Below are 16,254 nucleotides of genomic sequence, written 5' to 3'. Positions count from 1 at the left end.
TGCTGCGGCTTCCTTGCCATGGCCTGGAAGGAAGGAGCCAGGGGCTGGCCACAGCCAGGAGCCTGCGCAGATGCAAATAGCTGGTATTTACATATTTTGGCAATGATGTATAAAATAATGAAAAGTATACTCTCTCCCCTTGGTAGGCTCATTGTTTCTTCCTCTTCTCTAGCTACTTCCCTTTCCCCAGCACCTCCTTCCTGTTTTTCTATTTTTGCTCATTTTGCTCAGGCTCTTTCAGTATCTATTTCCTCTCTAATTAATTCTTGCTAAAGAGATCAGTGGAGTGCTCTTACTGCAGTGATACGCTTTTATGAAGAAAACATGTCTTGATTCAGCCTATTCAGTCCACAGAACTGTGCTGGAGGCAACCATTCATTTGTATCACTACTGTTTAAGCTAAATCTAGAATCTCTTTTCTCAAGAGCAGGGCATGAGTTGACAGAAGCATTGTGGAAAAACACAGCTGCATAATCCTAGAAAGTACCAGTGGCAGCCATTAGATTGTCACCTACAAAAGCGCGTAACCAGACGGGCTGGCATTGTTCAGATGAAGGAATACAATGCACTGAAGCTACATCGTGTTCCCTGGTGTGTTGGAGGTTTCAGAAGGGATGTAGGGGGAGGAAGTCTGGGGACAGCTGTCCAGAAATATGGGTAAATATGTCTTCCTACATTGGTAATCTCTCAGAGCTGAAAGGACTTTGTTTTCAGTTTTCACTCTGTCTTTCTGAATCTGAGGTGGGCTGCACAAACCACAGATCGTTCTGTTCTTACCAAAGGATGTAACACCCCCTCCCCCTTACATACAGACAGCGGTGTGCAACTGAGCGGCTGCTCAGTTTAGTGGCAATCATCACCATTTAGTGACAATTCACTCTGCCATGTTAATAACTAGGGCTGTGGTCATGATGTACTAGAGCACCTGAGCTGGATGTGATGTCCTGGCTGCTGAGGACCCACTCAGGCCTACATCATTGTGTTTTTCTCATGTTTGAATTCCCTTTCCAGTTCCTTTAGTAGGAACGTACTGCTCTTCTCTCTCATATCCTTCACTCATTTCCTGGGGTCATAGCCTAAATTTCTCAGGCGTTCTCTCTCCAGAGCCCTCAGCTTAACTGGCCCTGTATTTTTCACAGGCTTATGTAGTCCCGTTGCATGTAACTTTGTATACATCACACACTAATCACAATTTAGCTGCGAAATGTAACTGTGAATCTCATACTCAAACAGTGTATTCTAAAGACTTGAGGGTGTAAGCAGGAAGAGGGATCACGGTCAGCCTTACTCACGGCTCTATTTTTTGCTGTTTATCTACGTTATGCATTCCTAGATAATGTTGCATATTACCATAGTGTGTATTGCATGCACAGCATGTCCAATGTGGTGTATTTATACAAGCATCACTTAACACTTTCGTTGAGGCTTGATTTATACCAAATGCTATTTTTTTCCAGTAGCCTGAAAGAATGTTTGTCTCCATTTTATTGAAGAAAATGATTTCTAGCATGATCTTTTATTTTTGAGTGATCAATACATTCTAATCCCTTTTTCCATTTATCTAGCTATCAATTATTACTTCCTTCAAAATGTGTTCTAAAACTCTGCATATGATACCAATAGGATCCATTAGCTTGTAAGTGATTGAATGACTTCTGTTTCTTAAATACTGATTTGATATACTCCCGTCAGGTGACACCACTTGTAGTCAACAGGTTTATTCGTAGTGGAGTATCGGAGCCATTGGAGCATGGTTTCTTTGGGTTCATGCCTGGTGTCTTCAACATCCTCCTGGTAGCCCCAGCTCCTTCTCAAACTCCAGCCGGTTCAGAAGGAGAAAAGGCAGGTTGCCTGGGCTGCTCATGGGCTTTGTGGTCAGTAGAACAGTGTTAGCTGATGTGTTCAGGCAGCTCTCAGGCTGGAGAAGGTGGCGAGCTGCACCTGCTATTCCATCAGCTTCAACAGTGATTCGGGTCTCACTCTCCTCTAGGCAGTTGCTCATTTGCATCAATGATTAATGATGGGAATTAATGAGGTTAACTAATGTTAATGATGAGGATGGAAAAATAATCCTTTTGAATTCTGAAAAGCTCTATGTAGTCACTTATTCGTAACATATTTTCTTCCAAATATTTTTCTCTACATCTGAGAATAAAAAGGTCCTGTTTGTGTTACGAGAGTTTGGGTAGCTTCAGATCTGAAGGATTTTTTTTTAAATTTGTAAACCAGAAAACATGTAACACCAGGTATCAGGTCATGTATACAGGCTGCAGTTTGGCAGACATTTATGCATATGCTCAATTTTCAATTGGAACTCACCTTTGGCTTCCAGGAAAATTTGGTGTATGCTAAAATTAACTCTGCTGATTCGAGGCAACAGCAGCACTGCATGTTTGCATGTCTTGGTAAATAACTGTGTGTGCGCCAAAAAAATTTTGTTGACCGCGTTGAACTTAGTGAGGCCACACATCTGTACTGATGCGCCAACGGAAAAAGAAATTTTTCAGAGCTGCTGTTGGACCAAATCACCAAGTGCTGGCAAGCTGTGGGGGCCCTGTTGTTGGGCAGATCACCAGGTGTTGGTCCATCACGGAGGGCTACTGCTCCTATTACTGGCTGCTCACAAAGCAAAAATGTAAGGGACAGCAGACTCACCCTGCCTTCCTTCCCCAGACAGCTGTCCTTAATGAGTCTGTAGGATTACAGCTGACCTTGCCACAGGACAGCATGGGGCTTTATAAGCCAAATTGCCACTTCTTCTCCCCCCTCTATCTTCTTCAGCATCATCTCCCAAACCTTGGCATTCCCACCACTGTTTAATTGTTTTTTTTCAATGATGTTGTTTATCTGAAATAAACCGATAGTTTATTTCAACTTGAAAAAAAACCAGCTTTTCTTTAAGTTTGTTCCTTTTTTTATTATTTTTATTTTTTTCAGTTTCAGTGGCTAGCTTCTTTGGCTAATGGATGGTACTGTGGATTGTCATGCCTGTGAATACCATTTCCCTAGATTGCAACACCAGCCCAATTCTTTGGCTCTGCTGGAAGCCATCCTAACAGGTGGGTTAAGGTTAAGATTTTAGGAAGAAAGCCAGCATTTCCACTCTACCAATATTAATTTCACACATTCCCTCTTGCATTCTTGGTTCTGTAATTGGGCTGTGCTTCCATCTCCACCCATATCCTGTCTTGACACACATCCGTCTGCAGATGATGAGGGAATGATGGGTAAGCCAGCCAGCCTGCATGCTGAGTCACCCCAGGAAGGTAGTCCGTCATCCGGCAATTAGGACGGAGAAGAAGGAAGTGTGCCAGCAAAACAGGTGATCTAAGCAATGCATTTCACCACACATGCCAAAATGGATATTACACAATGCTGTGCTATGACACAGAAATGTGGAGAAGAGCGTAAGCATGCATTTCCAAAATGGCCTTCAGAGTAGGAATTAAAGAAAAACAAAAACTCAGCCTATTTCTTTTCAAGGACCACTTTAATACCAAAGATGAATATAGCAATCAGAAATGGACAGAGCAGTGGTATAGTATAACCGTCCCAGTGTTTTTGCTCAATTTTATTTGGCTGTCTTTTCCTGTTCATGGAGGCTTGAAAGCAGGCTCACAGATAAATTTATGAGTATGTGGCAATTATGCTATTTGTTGGATCACACATGCAATAAATGGCTGGGAGTAATGTGCTATTAGCCTAAGCACTAATGTCCTCACTGCCTCTGATGCAGGTACCCGCTGGGTTCTGCTGGTCAGGCAGATGGTAATCACATGTAGAAGCGCCAGTCTCCATCACTCCTTACGATAGGCGGATGCTCAGTTTTGCTGAGTTGCTATCTCCTATTTTGATTTTTTTTTCTCAGGATTTTAGGGCTTTTTCCATTAATATTTTTTTTCCTTCAGTCCTTGAGTGACTGCTACCAACTCAACAATTTCACTTCTGTCCTTGTTTCTACTTTTTTATATATATATCTTGCTTGGTTTAAGTTTATGTGCTGTCACTCATAGCCTAGCAATGTTTTTTCAGTAAGGCAGAGCTGGGGTCACACAGCCAGCCTAGGCCTTGTGTACAAATAGTAAGAGTGTGTGAAAGATCGACCAAAATGGTGGGAGGGAGACTGATCTGTGCTTTCTGTCTGACGTATTTCTAAGCACCTTGCTGCCTTAAAAATGTGGACCTTGCCAGATGGCAAAAGGATTCTGAGAAATAGATACTGATATGAGCACCAGCTGGGGTCAGATGTGCTATGTAACTGATGGTATTGGTGATGGTGTTTGTAATTCCAAGCAGAAAAGTCTGGGAAGGATGGACTTCAAAGGGAAAATGACTTAGAAATCAGTGACATGAGGCTGAAAAAGAAACAGTGCTGCATGATATTATGACTTTGACCATGCACAGATTTATAAGAAAAAAAATGTTCACTGTGAGGATAATTAATCACTGCCACAGGTTGCTCAGAGAGGTTTGGCAGTCTCCATCCTTGGAGGTTGTCCAGACACGACAGGATAAAACCCTGAGCAGCCTGGTCTGAGCTCAGCGTTGACCCTGCATTGAGTGTGGTGGATGGACTAGAGACCTCCTGAGACTTCTTCCAGCTTGGATCATTCAGTGATCCTGTGAATCGAGTTACTGTTGAAGCCAAGGGTAGGTGAGGTGAGAAAATGGTGTTACAAAGGGAGAATTCTCAGCACGATGTTTCCCAGTATGACTGAGTCTGTAAAACTTCGCTGCTGCCATCATGTAAGGTGATCCCATCTCTCTCCAGGTCCTGTCCTGGTGTTCCTAGTCTCTCTCTTGAGCTAGTGCTGGCCCTCGTCCAACATCTCTGTGAGCTGTTTCAGCTCACCAACCTGGCAGCAGCTGATTAGTTTTTTTAAACTGGTTGGCTTTCTGCTGATTTAGTTAGCTGAACTATTTCACTAGGAGACAGATGAGCACCACAGCATGAGGAGGAGGTGGGAACATGTGGTTAAGATTGGAAGGAGTTAAGGCTGGGCAGGGCCCTTTCGGTGGGAGTGAGCCATTAAATTTGCCTTGCTGCTTCATGAAACAATGCAAAATGTCTGCAGCAGCTTCAATACAGGCATAACAACAAAATGCGTAAGCCCAGAAAGGACGCATCATAAAGAAAATAAAAACTCAGAAATAAAAATTCTTTAATGCTAAGACTGATGAAACGTGGAATTATAAAAAGGAACATGAGAGCAGACAAATCAGTGAAAAATAATGTTCAAGGAAAGATCAACAGAAACATATTAAAGGCAGAACACTTGAAACTGAAGCTCCTGCCATGGTAGGAAACCACAGATCTTGTTTACCAAGTTACAAAAATCCTGTGCGGGTAGTTTAAACAGGAAATGGGCTGATCAGAAGCAAAGATAAGGAAACATACAACAGAGACAAAATAGATGGGCAAAGCATTGTAAAGAAGTCAGTACCAAAACTCAGCCCTACCTTGACATGACATTCTGTGAACATGAGATGATGTGACTTCAAACAACAGAAGATTGCCACTAGCTCAGCAGTGATATCAGAAAAGCAAGCTGTAGTCTAGCAGGTAGCAGCGACAACGCAATGAAAGATAATTTGTTCATAGCAGAAATGCTGAAATCCCACAATGTCACTGCAAAAATGATTTAAAGTCATTTAGTGATTTAAAACGTTGTTGAATAAAACCTGGGGGAAACCGCCCCCCCCCCCCCCCCCCAACTTTCAATGACGTGAAGTTAACTAACTAACTAACGTGAAGTTGTTAAAATATTTGAATATGACACTGGGAAAGTGTCTCTCTGCCCTGTGCTATAGGGGAGGTCATTTGCAGTGGAATGCCACACAAGATGACATGGATGATGGATGCAAAATTGGAGAACAGCCTCTGGACTCAGGCCCAGAAAACTGGATATTCACACAAAAAAGCATCCTGAAATAACATGCTATGACAGGCTTTGCTTATCACTAGTTTCATTGATATTTTTTTTGTTAAGGTTACTTGACAACAGCTTCTGGAACACCTTGTGGAACTACAGCACTCAGCTTGTCCTCCATCGTCATGGCCTTGCAGAGGGATGGATGGCTGCATATGCGAGTGCATCTAAGTAACAGACCAGTTCACTTTGAACACTGGTGTAAAACAAGGGCACACTTGCTTTCTGTTTCTGTTTTGCATTATCATACATAGCTGCTATGCAGGCAGCACAAGTAGCAGCCTACCATGGGGTGGATTACACATACCTTGGAAGCATAAACTGTGCTAGTAGCATTGTGTTACTGAGCCATAGACCTGAAAAAAGCTGTGAAGATACATAACCTAGTAAAAAAAAGCAAGAAGACAAACAGGACACAAAATCAGCCATCAAAGCAAACATCCCTGAAATCTTAATACCAAGCATCAAAGTCATGTTAGAAAACACAAATCCTGGGAAAGTAGAACAGATTGCCTGTCCTGTCCATATCCCACTTCTGAGTAATTAGGAAGGAACTGACAGCAAGGATTGGGAAAGAATTCCACCATTTGTACTCATTTCAGCATATAGAAATGCAAGACATTCAGTCCCAGAATGAAACCTAGATTTTAAAAATTATTATTTACATGTAATTACAATGCTAAAATAGTCCCTGGAAAGTAGAGACATCAAAGATGCTAGAAAACTAGATGCATTGGAAAAAAGTGCCTATGAAAAGTCTGAACACTGGGCTCTATCCTCAGCATAGAGTGGAACAGCCCACCAGCTCACCTTTCACCAGCCAGCAGGGAGCACAGGATGTATTTAGTGTGTGTTCTCGGAATGGCAGCCCCCAAGAATCCCCCACGAAACGATCCTGTGTAGACCCGTGTGTGTGCAGCAGAGGATGTTCATTAGAGATCTTAAGAAGAGCTACCTCACGGGGCTGACAGTGATCAATCTCAACCGTGTCCACCAGAAACACCAACAAAGGACAGAAAGGAATGGAAAACACTCATTTCCACTGCATGTCCCAGTCTTGCTATTGGAAGAACACAGTAAGAATAACGTAAGTGCTACTGGACAATCAGATACGTTCCCCATAACTGCTTTGTTTTCTCTGTGAAGAAAAAGCCTGCCTTCGCTAGCTTGTTTTGTTAGCTGCCACTGGAGGTAATAGTTGTGAACCTTACTGAAGGGGAGGAAAATAAAGCTTTTGCTCTAGAGATGAAGAGAGCAGCTGATGTCCAGACTAAAGCACTCTGCCAAACACTTCAAGGAGCCAGGGGCCTGTTGCCAAGGCCGTGTGATTGCTGCAGTCATGATAGACTGGGGAGAAAGTCCATGCCAAGAAGAGTTGGCAGGTGTGGGACTCAGGTAGTCATGCCACGGTAGAAATTACGTGATCCCTGATTACAGGGATTTTGCCTTTCATGTATCTTCAAAGATATCTGGAGCCTACTGGCATCGTAAGCAATGATGGTTTATTTCTTATTACCCAGATTGAATTACAGATCTTTAATCAAACCGTGTTGCATTAGAGACAGTTCTGCTGTTTCACCATAAATATTTGGGTGTGCAATCTGGTGTTGATCTGCAAGGTGACCAATATCTATAACATAAGTGGTTATTTTTTGAGTGATCTACCAAGTTGTTTCAGCTTCAGCTTGTTAAGTTTGAGCTTAGATCTGAGCATGTTTTTGAGGTGATGCTGTTGATGTAAGAGGGTACACAGACTCCTGTTACATTGAATAAATTCAGGATATATCATCTCTGCTACAATTCCCAGCCATTTTCTCAGCCAAGTTTTAACACAAAACACTATTTCTGTGCTTTTTTTTTTTTTTTTTTTAAAAGTAAAACTCTGCAGTCTGTTTTCAGCTTTCTTCTACTTTTCTCATAAAATCAGACCCACACATAGCCCAGATTTCTCAATGGTATCTGGTGAAGTTTTTCCACCTTCTTGTGCTATATATATTCCTATGTCCTGAGCAGCAGCATGTGTCTGTGTTTTGAGTACAGACTGCTGTTATTTTAGATATCTGCCTCCATGAAGGAGCATCAGTGTTTCTTACATGTGTTCATAATGAGAGTTTATTCACTATTTTCACAGAGGTTTAACCTAATTTCCAAAATGAGGTTGTTCTTGTTCTCCAAGCTCCACAACTATATATATATATATATATATATATATATATATATTTTAATTTGGGAGCCTGCCCACCAAAGCCCATATGTATTTATATGTATATAGCAGTTGAAGTGAAGAGACTTATTCAGGAGAGGTTCTTAAATGTGTGCCTTCTTTTTAAGTACCTAGTGAAGATGAGTTTGGTGTGCGTTTACACATTTTTCTGAATGGGGGTGCACTGAAGAACAGGCTTGTTTCCTGGAATCAAAACCTTGACTGAAATGTCACTACCTGGATCACTTGGGGCTTTCAAGGCTGACAGCAGCAAGGGGATATAAACCATAGCCCGCACTTGCCTCACCATAATACAAGCACGCATTGGATGCGTTGCATGTAATCATACAACAGTTCCTGGGGTGAGATCATGCTGTAAAGTATCCAGCCTTTATGCAGCAGAAGCATCAAGATGAAGGCCATGAGTCCCAGAACACAGCTGTGACGAAGCAATATCTATGCTATGACATTCAATTTTGTTATATAATTAGAGCATTCAATTATAGACTGGAAGACATACTTACACCGTATTAGAATACTCTCTGCTGTAAATGAGGTTGAGTTAATTCCCTAACAGGCCGGACAGCGATAAGAGGTGGAGATAAGCTCCCAGCACCAACTAGGGACAAAATTAAATAAGTGGCATGCCTGCCTGCCGTGCCAGCTCCCACACCCTGCTCCTACGTCCATGACAGCCAGCTCTGCAGTGAGAGCCCCTGCAGCAGAGAACAACCGGGCAATGGACACTTTTTCTTATTATCTGCTAATAAATGATTTCACCTTTGGATTCCAGCTGCAGCTCTGCCCTTGTGCAAGGCTGTCGGTTGGGTGGAGCAGCTGTAAGCCTTAGGAACAGTTAAGACTGTTCCACAATTTCACTAATTTTCTTGGATTAATATTGGATTAATTTAATCTCTTTGAAAACAGTGACTTTTGATATGAGATCTTGTCTCTCTAGGCTGATCTGGCATGTTCAGCCATAACTCACATGAGCTGGAACATTAAGGCTTGTTTTGAAGAGAGAGGGAATGTGAGCCAAGACACAAACACAGGCCCCTATTTTCCTTTGAAAAATATGATTAGCTTTTCATTTTCCTCTTAGGCAGCATTAGGCTACTCCCTTGAGCAAAAGGTCCTTTATGTTTTGTAGATATTTGGGGAAATTAACTTGGCATTATTGTTCCATAAGTCACTTTCCAAATATTCTAGATACCACGCAGAGATGGAAAGACAGTTTGTGACCAGAGCACACAGACTAGAAACAACGGAGATTAAATGCAAGGGCAGCAGGCACAATGTACAAAACAGATAAATCAGGATGACTGCATAGTTGCATTCTTGTTTTTCCACTGTACTAACTCACAGAGAGCACAAAATAAGCCTGTGTAGAATAATCATATAAAAAAGGCATGCTGGAAGAAATATTTATGTTGTATTAGCATATTCTCTGCTCTAAATGAGTTTGGGCTAATTACTTATCGGGCCACACAGGGATAAGAAGGGGAGATAAGCTCCTAATATCACATTAGGAAAAATTAATTAAACAGAATAAACATAATTTATTTGATTGTGCTATTTCGTATTTCAATTGCTTGACTTAGCAATCTCAGTAATATTCTTCTTTAACAAATTATTTTCTTAAACAGAAAAAAGAAAAATGAAAACAAGCTGGAAAGATGAATTTCATCATGATACCTCATTTTCATCAGCAGACTTAGAACTGCAAAATAAGCGCAGATTTCTGCTACTTGAGCTAATGGAGTGCCACTACCAGTCACGTGTTATCATCCTCTGAATAAAGCACTCCCAGGAGAGGATCACTGATGTGCACTGGTGAGAAACATGAATCAAGGATTTGCTTCTGGGCTGGGGTGACAAGTAACCAGGTAGATGTATACTCCAGATGCAAGCTAACCTGCTGCATCTCCCCCAGCCTCTCACCATCCTTGTCCTTTGCCTGCACCACTTCATCCCAGACCCAGTGTCCTCCTACAGCAATTCCCAGCTGTGGAGGAGACACGCAAGGATCCCAGCTCCTGATCTCCCAATCTGAATAGGTCTTTGCTCACTTCCAGTATGACATTCTTTGCTCCCAGCCTACTTGGCTGGACTGCCCTAACTCCCCAATCCCTCCTCCTGGCCCTTAGCACAGCTCTGGTATCCAGTATGTCCATGTGAGATTTTCTCCACAGTGCATTTGAACAACTCCATCCTCTGTACTCAGAATTTGAACATTGGGGCTGCTGGGACCAGAGGAAGGCCAACTGCTGCTTTCAGTTTGGGTGCCTAGAGCTCTTAGGGCTCACGGTAGCAGATGCCTATCCATAGCAAATGGGACCTTTAGGAAAGTTTGCTGTTAAAATCAAAGCCATCTTTATTAAATGTGCACCGTAACTTTTCATGCGCTTATTTCATGAGGATAAAACCAACACATCCCTGACACAAATGCTATTTTCTATCAGATTTTAAATCGTTGTACCAAACTTGCAAGATGTAGACTTTGTCATGGAAGACACCAGAATTTTTAAGCACAGCTCATTTTCCCCTACAGCCTGTACGGCACGTCAGACATGTCTGAGTTGTTTTACACTAGTTCCCCTTGAGAATGTGTGTCAAATAAAAAGTCCTGAATTATACAATTTCATATTGTTTAGATAGGACAACTGAGTTGATACATTTAATCTCATAAAAAGCATTGTAATATCTTTAATGACCACTATACAAACTTTCATTCCTTGGAGAAGATAAGGAATGTCCTTGCAAATAAGAAAAATTAGATCCTGCTGTGCCAAGGCCTGTGCTCTAAATAGTTCAAGGTGACCAGTGTACTGCTCAGCCTGTTACATAAAGCAATTTGTAAAGGTCAGTAAAAATTAAAGACAAAATGACAGTTTTTTCAAGAAAAGAGACACAATGATAAGCCCCAAGGACTATGCTGAAATGATGTCCAGTAAAGAAGAAAAGTGTGAGACTAGATTTAGCGGGGCAAAATGGATATACTGTAGAGTAAGCGTTGCTGATGGGTAATATCTTGAGTGGATGGGCTATTCCATCTCTCTGGTGCCCCTAACCTCGTGAGTCAGCTGCAAGGATGCTTAATTCAACCTAAACTACAGGAAGATAGGTAGACAGTAGGAGCACAGCCTGGCATGATTGTAGTCATATGCCCTATCCCCTGCAGCCAGTCCACCACACCTCTTTTGCACTGAGCATTTCTAATCAACATAAAAGGACTGGGCCAGAAGGGGGAATCCGGGTGGCCTCACACCTCCATTTGCATCGGCTAAATGCTGAGCAACACCTGGAATGAGACTGTCATAGCCCCCTGGTTTGTACTTTTCCTTCCCTCCTTTGTTCTTTCCTTTTTCACATGTGTTTGCTTTCTGTTTAAGAAGAATCTTCTTGAGATGTTAAAGCTATGTCCTTTGAAGAGCTGCTGTGATGCTGTTAATCGACAGCTTCCAAAAAGCTATGTTAGAGACAGCAGGGCACTGCTGCAATTTCTGTGTTTCCCTGAGACCAACAGACAATGTGCTGTGCTGGAGTTTTTCTAGCAATGAACTTGCTATTCAGAGCCAACACCAGAGTGAGAGGCTGAGTTCCCTTCCCCTGCAGTGCTTGTGCTGTCTTTGTCCCTTGTTCGAATTGCCTGCCTCTCCAGGGAAGGACTGGGCTCTGACAACAGCTCCAGGAGCAGTTCCAGCCCGCCTCAGTGAACTGAACAGCTCTCTTTTCTGAAATAAACCCAACCATAAATTGTCTTTCTTACTATCGCTTTAAGCCTGTTAAACAATGGTGTTTTCCTCACATAGATTCTTAACAGCAAATGGAAACTGGAGGTTTTGTTAAAATGAAAGCCTTACTTCTCTGCATTCCACATTTTAATTCTTTTTTCTCCTTATTTTTTCTGTCTTTAATGAAGTGTTTAAAAGATTTGGTGTGGTTCATGTTGTCATGGCAATAAATAAGCTAAGTTTTATGCATTTGAAACCCCAAACCCTATCCCAAAATGTGTCTAGCAATATAGTTTTGTTATGGTGACACAGAACCTTTAATACATTTGACCCTCTGGGTCTATTTATTGTACTGAAATTTGACTCAGCAAAGTTGAATCCCCTTATATATTCTGCAAGAAAATTCATTGTATGTCTGGATATAAACCAATTCACCTCCTAAGCTGCATAATCAACTCCCATCCTAACATGTCAGTTAGCACTAGTGCAGCTGAATGGAAAAATAAATTGTGATGGCTTTATAGAAATGTACTTAATTTCTATGGGATGCCCGGTGAGTATCAGAACAACAGATGGTGTATTAACTACTGTGTCTATCAATACTCTTTCCTTGTCTTAGGTAATATTTTTATATAAGGGGGTGGCAGCCTACTCTCATTGTATGAAGCAAAATTCTTGAATGGATACCCTGAAGTAACCCTGGGGTTTTTAGCTTGTTTTCACTTGATATTTGGGAAACTGTTCTGTAATGACAAGCTCTGGAACAAAATCTAAAAGAGAGGGTATTTTCTGTGTTTAAAAGGTTTCTCTGTATGACTGCAAATAAGAAAATTATACAAACATCTTATTCTCTAGTTACTCCATATTGCCTAATCAATATGGTTTACTCTTCCGTCTTGCTATATAGTCTTGTGTGCAGATTTTATTGTGTCTTTGTTTTGGTTTTTTTGTATGTATATATATTTATTAACAAACAAACCAGAGAAATCAGCTGTTTAAGGATGTGTTGGAGTGAACCACTCGCTACAGGAACATTATATTTATTTCCACGTTCAGGCTATGGAAGGCTAGCCAGGGGATACTTCTTTTCACCTAAACGGTGTAAGTCCATTGGAAAAGACTTAGGGGTTGGTTAAATAACACTTTTATTTTATTTTTTTTCTTCCCCCCCCCCCCCCCCCCCCCCCCCCCCTTTTGTGCTAAACATTAGAATCTGGGCAAAAGAGCCCATTATCATAAGCCATAAACCAGTTCTTTCCCTGTTTTAAGGGAAATCTGTTTGAAACATGTCTAACGTTTTCAATCTCCAGGTTCCTGGTCCAGCCAAACAGACCAGGGTGTTTCTACCTGGGCTATTCCTTTCTTTTCCTCTTCTCCCCATTGAGTTAAACCATGTTCCCCATGCAACCTGAGACAAAGGACTTGCAACCTGACATACAGCAACATCCTTGGCTGAGCAGATCACAGAGAGAGCTCAAACATCTCAGCACTCTTCGGTTCCAAAACACCAGCTCTTACGGTACCCAAAGTGTAGGTGCACATTTGCCTCGTTTCCCTCCCGCTGCCTGACTGCAGCATCTCCAGGCTCTGCCGTGGTGGTGCTGGCCACAGGACTGCAGCCTGAAGAGGGAAGGAATGAAATACTGCTTTTACCAGAAGACTAACATATGAGAGGTAATTGCTGGTTGCTTGTAAGTCTGAATCACTCCATTTTTACTGGCTTGCAATATCACTAGCAGAGTTTCTTTTTTCCTTTACCTTGTTGAAGTGGAAGAGGCCCTTCCCTTTTATTTGAAACATTGGTTTTCTTCAGCTTCCTGTGTTTTCTCTAAAAGTCCTTAGGCATTTTTCTTAATATAGCCCTGTACCTCAGCTACAGCACATCATAGGTAATCATATAAGAGTGTGGTATATCTGATATGACTACTGCATGATTCTAATCTGACACAATCTTGTAACGCTGTTTGGACGTGATTGCTATATTGCAGTCAGCACAGAGCTGGCACAGTGCTGGCAGGAAAACATAAAGGCTGCAACAAAAACGCATCAAAATTGGGAAGAAGGCAGTCAAGTGTGGCAAAACGTGAGTAAAGAAGTACTGAAATGGAATATTACCAGTCAATGCATTCAGGAAAAAATATTGGAAGGTGAAGACTCCTACTGTCTGCAGATACTGGAAATGCCTATACTACAATGAGATGGATTTTTTTTCCTTTTTGATAGAGGAATGTATGTAGGAAAAATGAGGTAGGAAAGTGAAAGAGAAACATTAACAAATGTACCTGAAACCATGAAAGGTGTTGAGGCATCATATTCCAGTGGCAAGAGCGGGAATTGTTAACTCAAGCTATTTAGCATTCGTATCTGGGCAAATCTGTAGAAAATTACAGAATGGAAAACTTTTGCACTGGCCTATTGGATAACCATAAATAATTTAAAGCAACTTCTATCTTGTCTTCTGCAATTCAGTAGACAACAGACTATGGTGTCATGCAGTTTTATCACAGCTCTCTCCTTTTACCAGAAAATCGTGGCTTTTTTTAAGATACTGTACATTTTTTTCAACCACTCCTATTTTGGTTGTTTAATTTTATCAAGGGAAAAAAGTTGTCTTGGTACTGATACTGTTTGGGTCTGTTTTTACATTAATCCTTCTCAGTTTGTCACTCACCTGTGTGAGCTTCAAGGAGAAGCTAAGAAATAAAACTATGCATTTTGTAAAAGTGAACTAAGTTTTCTTAGTTCTAGTCACTGTACTAGTCACTGCACACCTGTGAGTAGGGGCACTAGGACAGACTGCCAGGAAGTACAACTTGGTCTACTTCTAGCTACTTCAGTGGAGTTATGCTGAGCCATATTTGCTGATAATCTGAATTTTGAGTATCCTTGTCATGTTCTTTTTAATACAGTGTAATCTTTTTAAGAGTACTAACTTGGAATAACTCTGTTTTGGTCAATATCTGAAATGAGAATTGTGTCATTAGCTGTGAGTTGTCTCCCAAGACAAAAATACACCCAGTTTTCGCTTGAGACTAAGAAAACATTTGCAATAATCTCCTTATTTTAACCTTTTACTGGATGACAATAATGACAAACTAGAAACTACTTCTGAGCTCCAGCTTGACTTTAACATTGAGACTATCTGCCTGCCGCATACTTTATGAGACTTCCAATTACAACATGAGACATCTCAGTCTTTGAGGTCCTGCACAACATGCCCATGGGACAGGAAAATGCTATTTTTGTATTAATGCAAGAGTTTAGACTTACTAATTTGCCCAGGGAAGTATGTGATATATATAAAAAAAAGTCAATCCAGTTGTCTTTAATTCCAGAAAATGTCTCTAATGGATGAAACATCACCCTTGATCCTAGCTGAAAAGAAATGATAACTTCAAAAAGCACATCAAAATTCACAATACTGTAGATTACTAAGATATTCTTTTGGGGTATGGCTTGTTTGAAAAGAAGTAAAAGAAATAAATTAGGCATTTAGTTAGTTATATATTGCCCACAGTTCTACAGAGTTGTGAAGAAAACAAATCTGGAGTGCTGCATTGCACAACTTCATAATGCTGCAGTTAGATTTTCCCTTGTATTTACAGACTGATTTATTTTAAAATCTATTCAAGTATCGGAAAAGCATAAACATGCAGCTCCACAGATCTGGAGGTCAGATTTCTGTGACAGTAATACATAGCTTCTGCTTACCAAACCCTCCAAATTAGAGTCAAACTCTGCCTGTGTTACTTACTTTTGATTTAGGATGGAAATACACATGTGAGTGAAGGAGCAGGTTTTGTCACAGTATTAGGTAGCTGCACAGTGCTGACACTGCTCAGATATAAACAAAAACATGTAGTAAGGTACTTATCTAAGAGGGGCAGAATATGGCAACGTTCAGTACGAACATTTCTAAGAGAGATAGCAGCGCTTGCATGGTTTCATAGGAAATATAACTGAATCCTGATATACAGCTGTTTTTCTCTCCTCACCAGTAGTTCTGAAGGTTCATACCAATGCAGTTGAAGCCTCATTTTGAGTCTTCTATTAATATTACAAGTTTTAAATAAAGTAAGTCAACAGATAAAAAGCTGGTATCAGTCTTAACCGCTTCAATTTTGCCTGTATGCCAGCATGCAGCATTTTGGGTTCTGCAAATCTCAAGTCCTACTATTTGCCACACCAGCATAAAGGAGAAAGAAAAAATTTTAGCATGTAAACTTTCCTCTCAGATCTGCCAAAGGGACACAGAGAATGGCCTGCCCTGGTCACGTAACACCCTGAATCAGTAGTCATCCATTGATCCACGTGAACCACAGATCTTACAGCTAATCCTTCTTTAGCCCATTGGTATAAGGGACGAAGATAGGTTGACCTTGTAGAA

The 16,254-nt window shown here is 41.1% G+C and overlaps 2 long non-coding RNA genes across 3 annotated transcripts in view; one reads left to right on the top strand and one right to left on the bottom strand.

The window, feature by feature from the left end:
* The window catches only part of LOC130150623 (uncharacterized), a 102,442-nt gene extending 89,421 nt beyond the window's left edge, over nucleotides 1-13,021 (top strand). The window contains exons 4-8 of one of the 2 annotated variants that reach the window (XR_008822304.1): nucleotides 426-657; nucleotides 2,938-3,059; nucleotides 3,210-3,322; nucleotides 5,991-7,312; nucleotides 9,780-13,021. This is a non-coding gene — a long non-coding RNA (uncharacterized LOC130150623). The remainder of the gene's footprint in view (nucleotides 1-425; nucleotides 658-2,937; nucleotides 3,060-3,209; nucleotides 3,323-5,990; nucleotides 7,313-9,779) is intronic. The other variant, XR_008822305.1, reaches the window with a different exon arrangement.
* Nucleotides 13,022-13,065: 44 nt separating this feature from the next.
* Nucleotides 13,066-16,252, bottom strand: LOC130150692 (uncharacterized). The gene is made up of 3 exons (XR_008822335.1): nucleotides 15,622-16,252; nucleotides 14,150-14,241; nucleotides 13,066-13,487 (listed from the first exon to the last, which is right to left on the bottom strand). It is a non-coding gene; the product is annotated as an uncharacterized LOC130150692 (long non-coding RNA).
* Nucleotides 16,253-16,254: the final 2 nt, after the last annotated feature.

This window comes from Falco biarmicus, chromosome 5, assembly GCF_023638135.1.
Source record: "Falco biarmicus isolate bFalBia1 chromosome 5, bFalBia1.pri, whole genome shotgun sequence".
Classification (NCBI taxonomy): Eukaryota; Metazoa; Chordata; class Aves; order Falconiformes; family Falconidae; genus Falco; species Falco biarmicus.
The sequence above is the reverse complement of the archived record's forward strand: the minus strand, read 5'-3'. Positions and strand labels throughout refer to the sequence as shown.